Source organism: Genypterus blacodes, unplaced genomic scaffold, assembly GCF_046128005.1.
Source record: "Genypterus blacodes isolate CSIRO-AG114 ecotype Tasmania unplaced genomic scaffold, CSIRO-AGI_Gbla_v1 ptg000026l_1, whole genome shotgun sequence".
Lineage (NCBI taxonomy): Eukaryota > Metazoa > Chordata > Actinopteri > Ophidiiformes > Ophidiidae > Genypterus > Genypterus blacodes.
Genome location: NW_027466839.1, coordinates 1,342,609 through 1,348,608, shown reverse-complemented (window position 1 = coordinate 1,348,608; position 6,000 = coordinate 1,342,609). Strand labels below are relative to the sequence as shown.

Sequence of the window (6,000 nt, the reverse complement as noted above, 5' to 3'; positions counted from 1 at the left end):
GTTCACATCTTTGTCCTACTGGCTGCTTTATTGCTCCATACAATGAAAGGGGCCCACTGCCCACATTCAATGTATTTTCTGGGGGGCTGACTGAAAAGTGTTGACACAACCAAGTACTAAAAAATACAGCAACATTTGATACCTAGGAGTTAGTTTAATCAGCGTCATACAGCTGTGTCTTTAAATGTATTGATTGAGGTCACATTGTGGTAAATACACTGGATTATACAAAATACACTTTCTTGTGATTGGTTGATTGAAGTCATGTGATTCTCGTGGTGCACTCAGGTGCTCGTCGGAGGGTGGTAATGTTCAAAATTGAAAAAAATCATTTAAATTTAAAATTCTACCGGACAAAAAATACATTCATCAGCACGGACGCCGTTTTTCCAAGTATAAAAGCTGAAATGGTTACATCAAACATCACAACACCAAGAATCCAGACTTTACCACTTTTAAATATTACTCCGACTGCTATTCAATTGCAATTTCAAAAGTCCTTAAATTGGTGTTTCCTAATTTCCACCGTAACTTGAATGCAGCATCAGCGGCAAGAAATGACTGCTGAAGTTTGTCCACGCGCTTTAACGTCTCAAAATTGTGCCTTTACCGGTAAGTTTGGCTGTTTTTGTATCTGTTATTTAGACGTTTAATACCTTTGGATTGCTTGATAGCCTCAGTTTGAGCCTCTTGGGCTAAACCTTCATGTCATTTGACACGATTTAATGTAGTTTTGACATTTTGGAGGGAAACATAGTCCACCTGTGTAACAAGTCGTAGCTGCTTCTTTAGCTAAACAATGGAGAAATTCTTGTTTTCTAATTCAGATTTTCATCTTGTTTCATGTTGTTTATGCACATATGCTTTTGTACACCAGGTGTTGCACAATCTCTGAAGTGTGTGTTGGTGGTCATCCATGTCATTTCCGGTTTAAGATCAGTAGTCGGCTAGTTTTAAAAACAAACACTTTCAAGACTTCATTATGCAGGCCAAATAATACTATGCTACTTGTGCATTTCTTGGCAATCAACTTATCACATTTGATGTTACATGAGCTGACACTGAAACCAATGACGGGCAGAGGATGTTCCCCCACCACCCACAAAACACACAAACACACACAAGCACACACACACGTACATGCATGCCACCCCACTCTCTGTGTTCCGGCGATATTCATTTTGATTTCAATTAAAGATCCTGAGTGTGACTCTGGGAGAGAAATTGCCTGCCTTTAATTAGGTAGTCTAAGTTCATGGAAGCAATTGTTGTTTCCCAGCACTTTCAATTTGATGAGCCAAGGACTCCCATTTTATAGCTATAAATGAATATGGCTTCATACCCCTCAGGTTGGTGTCCTGCTAACTGTCTTACAGCCAAATGGAGAATATTATGTTTGTCATTAGTTGTTATGTTGCCGGAGCAGCATGTGTGTATAGTGTGTGTCCTCTGGACTGCAGGTGGTCTTCTCCATCTGTGATGAAGAGGTCAGTGGCTCGCTAGGACCACATGGTGTGCTGCAGGCCGCTGCCTGCTGGTCAATAATCTATTACAGCACACACACACAGCCCCCTCCTATGTGACTAATGCATTGCACAGAGATGGCCTGCAGAGGTTAATGCGGCCCGGCTGACCTTCGTCCCCTCTGACAAATTCTGTCAATGCCTGACTTGCAAAAGCTCTTCCTCAGCCAAATATCGGAGAAGACTATTCCCAAGGTGCATCATGGGTAATGTGTTTGACTGAGTTAGAATTCATGCGCAGAAGTGGAAAGTACGAACTACGAACAGCCAGTGTATTGTTGTTAAACCTGTAGTGACTTTAGTTGCTGTGGTAACAGTGTGACTGTAGTTCTCTTGGAGGATAACAATTTTAATAGAGTATTAAGTACAATAGTTCCTTCTGTCCTTGTCTTGTTTGTGCCATTCTTCCATTTTCATCTTCCTTATTGCCGTTCTTCCTTTCTTAATCCACGCTTACTCTCAAAGTAAACATGTGAACCTTTCATTGCTCACCGTGTTGTGTCTTTGCGTTGTTTTGTTGCTTTATTTGACCCCTCCCCTCCCCATGTGTGTACCTCTTCCATCAGTGTTCACGTGTGTGCTGCAAAAGTCCAGTAAACTGCCTCACCCCCCGTACATGCGCCGTATCTACCTAATTGTCAGAAGCGTTTGCCTTCACTCTGCAGAGATGTAGCAGTAATCTCTTTAACATACAGAGCTGTCAGGTACAGAGGTAATGCACTGGACTGTGATTGTCACTGCGTTGGGAGCTGTGAGGTTGAAGGTGCCTCTCTGCGCTGTGATAAACAGATCTCCTTATAGGACCCTGATTGGTCCAACATCATGTTATTCTGACAACCCTCACTTCCAATCAATTTATGCCACAAATTCTAACTCGGATTCACTCAAGCATCCCCTATAGCCTTGTTCCTCCATTTCCTTTTTCCTTGTCGGAATCTCCAGCCTCTGCCTCTCCGTCACTTCAATAAACAGCAGCCACCGCCACCAAATATCTATCAGCGCCGCCGCTCTGTTCACATCCCTGTAAATACGGTCCAAATCAACAACATGCCAGTAAAGAAAAAAAGGGTCACAGTTTGTTCTTGCATCTCATTTACATCCCATAATATTCGCACTGAAGTTCTAGACTTGGATAGAAGGCCGATGACGTTGATCTTCAGCTTTCTCTAAAGTTGTACAGCCACATTCCATCCCACTATTCATATCTAAGTATTAACATTATGTGGCTCCTTAAACCGTATTTGTAAGATGCAGTAGCTACAAACATTGTCGGGGCTCTAATGTTTACTTTTGTCATCCTAACAGTGTGGCGCAGGTGACGACCCAAGGAAATGGAAGATGGTTATAAGCAGAAGTTGACTGACTGCCGGTTGCCATTTACTTCCAACAAGTAAGTGTGTATTTTGTGAAGAATTATTCATTTAAAGTGCAAATTTTCATGACTCAGCACTATTTATCCTTAAACAGAGCCCTAGTATTCATTTATATTCTTTTAAAGTCTTCATCACTCTGTATTTTGATGCAGATCCTGCTGCTGACTAAGCATCTGTAAGATTTTCAAATAATTTTAGGTCTGTGTAGCCTTGGAGGAGGTATGCATGCACTGTCCTCATGCATTGTAGTTGTGACTGTTACCCGTAACGTTGAGGCAACGTCCCTTTGTTTCGCCGTTCGCTTTTAATAAATCACCTGCTGCCTCTTCAAGAAGCCGTCATTTGAAATTCTAGCGGCGAGTCTCGTCTGAGGATGATGAGGACCGTGGGCAGGCCTCACGTCTGCTCGGCGTCTGCGTGCGGAGCAGAAGGAAATTAGCCGCACCTGAATGACAAGGCAAAGGCCCCCCGCCCCCAGAGGGACCGTGATCTACACACAAACTCCCTTTTAATAGACTTACACCTCATTTGGCCTCTAAAGCTTGTTGAAGGGTCCCAGAGGACGGGGGGGGGGGGGGGGGGGGGGGGGGGGGGCGAGAGAGGCAGGCCCCTCAGAGGTCAGCCCCGCCGCTCGCTGTAAACCAGCTGCAGTGAAAAGGGAGAGAACTTGATTAGATGGCCATTCACACCCAGAAGGGGACCGCCACGCAGGGACAATGCCCACGTTTTCCCCCTTTGCAAAACAACAGGGACATTTTGTCTGGCCCTGTCGCGAGCAATATCCGTTATGTTGGGCGGAGGGCCGTTTGAGCCGCTCCGTCTCAGGGGGAGGCCCATCTTCCAGCACGGAGGGATGACTGGATGCATTCCACTCCACTCCAAGTCACATGTTCAACCTGCAATCCATGTGATCTGGAGGCTTTGTATAGAATCTTTAGGAAGATATGGATGGAGGAAATTGTGATATTTCCTAAGAATAAAACAACACCATGTTCTCCATGTAATTCTTGTAACTATAGTGATGATATGACTAAAAGTAGATGATCAAAGGCATTGGGGAAAAAATGGTGACTATAATAAATAAACAATGAGAAAGGAGGCTTTTATTTTGACAGTTTAACTCATTAAACTGGCGATATCCCACTACTAGTCCAGTCATCATGCGAGAGATAATAATGTATTAAGCAATCTTGCATGTGTGCATTTTGGGAGATAAAAATTCTGGAACATTCAGTGTGTGGTGACGAGTGAATGTGTTTTGAATCTGGGAGTTCTTCGTGCTTTTGTTTGGCGGTGGAGCCCCGCACACTTGTTTTTCTTTACTCTCCATTCAGTGACGTCCAAAACATTGATGGTTAATTATTTCTGAAGACACTTTTTTTTGCCATGGCTCCTGTATCCCTGGGTTAATTCAGAAGCATTCCCGTATCGTCCCGCGGGAATACAGTTTGCATTTTAAGTGAGGCCCGGCGCAGACACGCAGCAGCATCTTAACTTCCCTAAGTTGAAGTGTGGCTGGGGTTAAGTGGTCCCTATGCTCACAGCACCTATCTCAGCCCAAACATGACAGCTGGGGACTTGACTGTTGCTATGGAAATCACCTCCCCCTCCTCCTAGGCCCATCCACCCCCCCAGTGCATGGAAATGCCCCAGACTGCTCATTTGAGACCATGCAAGTCCTCCTCCTCCTCCGCTCTGTGTTAACAAGTCTGCTTTCCTGTTGTTGTGGCCTCTTTCAAACAGGCTTTGTTGCCAATGGAAAGATGGTTTTGGATACGGTCTTTCGGTTATTTGTGTGGTTGTTCCTTAGTTTGGGTTTAGTCATAATTTTGTGTCTTTGCCAGTGTGACTACGGCCTGATGGAGTCAGACCTACAACCGCTCTAACAAACATCAATATCTTAGATTTCATTCTTCGATTTTCCGTTTGGGTATTGAAATACTCTTTTTTTTGTTTTGTCGGTAATCGAGTACAACCGAGTCCAGTAGAGCGCTAAAGCAGAAAGAGGACGCGTGATAAATTAGTGGGCGTGACAGCACTTTGTATTGTGAGACGAGAAGGAGTTTGACGTACAGTAGAGGCGCGACAACTTCTGAGCAATCCCCTCAACTACGTAATTGCTGGGCTGTGACCTAAGCCTGACTGAGGTAAAGGTAGTGGCAGGACTAACATTAGCGTTAGTCTAATACACATTACGCTGTCCGCCCTGGAAGAATACAACAGTTTTGTTGGTCTACGTAGATGCACAACTCGCTCATTCTCTTGACCCCTGACCTTTGTTAATGGTAACTGTGAAAGCCAGCATGACCAAGGTGAAGGGAAGCTCATCGTCTCTTGTCAGGGTGCTGCTTCTTGATAGTGACGGTGGTTTGAGGTGATTGTAGGAATGGTGCTTGTTGCAACTTCACACAAACAAAGAGACAGAAACACACTCTTCTCACACTTTGTCGCCAGGCCTAGCCGTACCCTTCAACCCTAACTCCAGCCTCTCCTGACCCTCCTTCTCCCCTCGTGTCCCACCTCTGAAAATCACCTTTGTTTTTCACCTAAGAGATATTCTTCATTCTTGTTCTCAAAGTAGTGACATCATTTATTTATGACTTCATTAACATCATTCAAGATTCTCTCACTGTTATAATTTGGTAAATAAATAAAACTGCAATTTTGATGTAAATTGAATTAAAAGCACTCCGCTGAACAATGAAGTAAAAAAAGAAAGAAAAAAAAAGTGATATTTTCCTGTCAAATAATTGAAACGAAGTCAGATAGATGGGGTCGATCAATTTATTTATTATACTTCTAGGTTTTTTGTTATTTACCATTATTCTTCCAAAATATTGGAGAAAATCATAAACCACGGCCTCAAAGTGTTTTTAAAGCTGTCATTTTTAAAGTTGTAACGCTCAGAGATGAGTATGTGACATAAACAATGTTTATTCCCGGCTACGGCGCCCGCAGAAAAGTGCTGGAGGAGCTTGATGGTATACAGCACATCGCCACTATAAATAATTATCTGCTATACATTTCATCACTCCCACTCCTTTCCTGTCTCGATCAATCCTGAGCCGAGGAGCCTTGCGCGCTGCAGTAAAATGACTGGAAGC

The 6,000-nt window shown here is 43.6% G+C and overlaps 1 long non-coding RNA gene across 1 annotated transcript in view; it reads left to right on the top strand.

Annotated features, from left to right (window-relative positions):
- The first annotated feature begins 533 nt into the window (after nt 1–533).
- Nucleotides 534–6,000, top strand: part of LOC142993005 (uncharacterized) — a 130,804-nt gene continuing 125,337 nt past the window's right edge. Inside the window, exons 1-2 of the long non-coding RNA XR_012961096.1 lie at nt 534–612; nt 2,829–2,913. This is a non-coding gene — a long non-coding RNA (uncharacterized LOC142993005). The remainder of the gene's footprint in view (nt 613–2,828; nt 2,914–6,000) is intronic.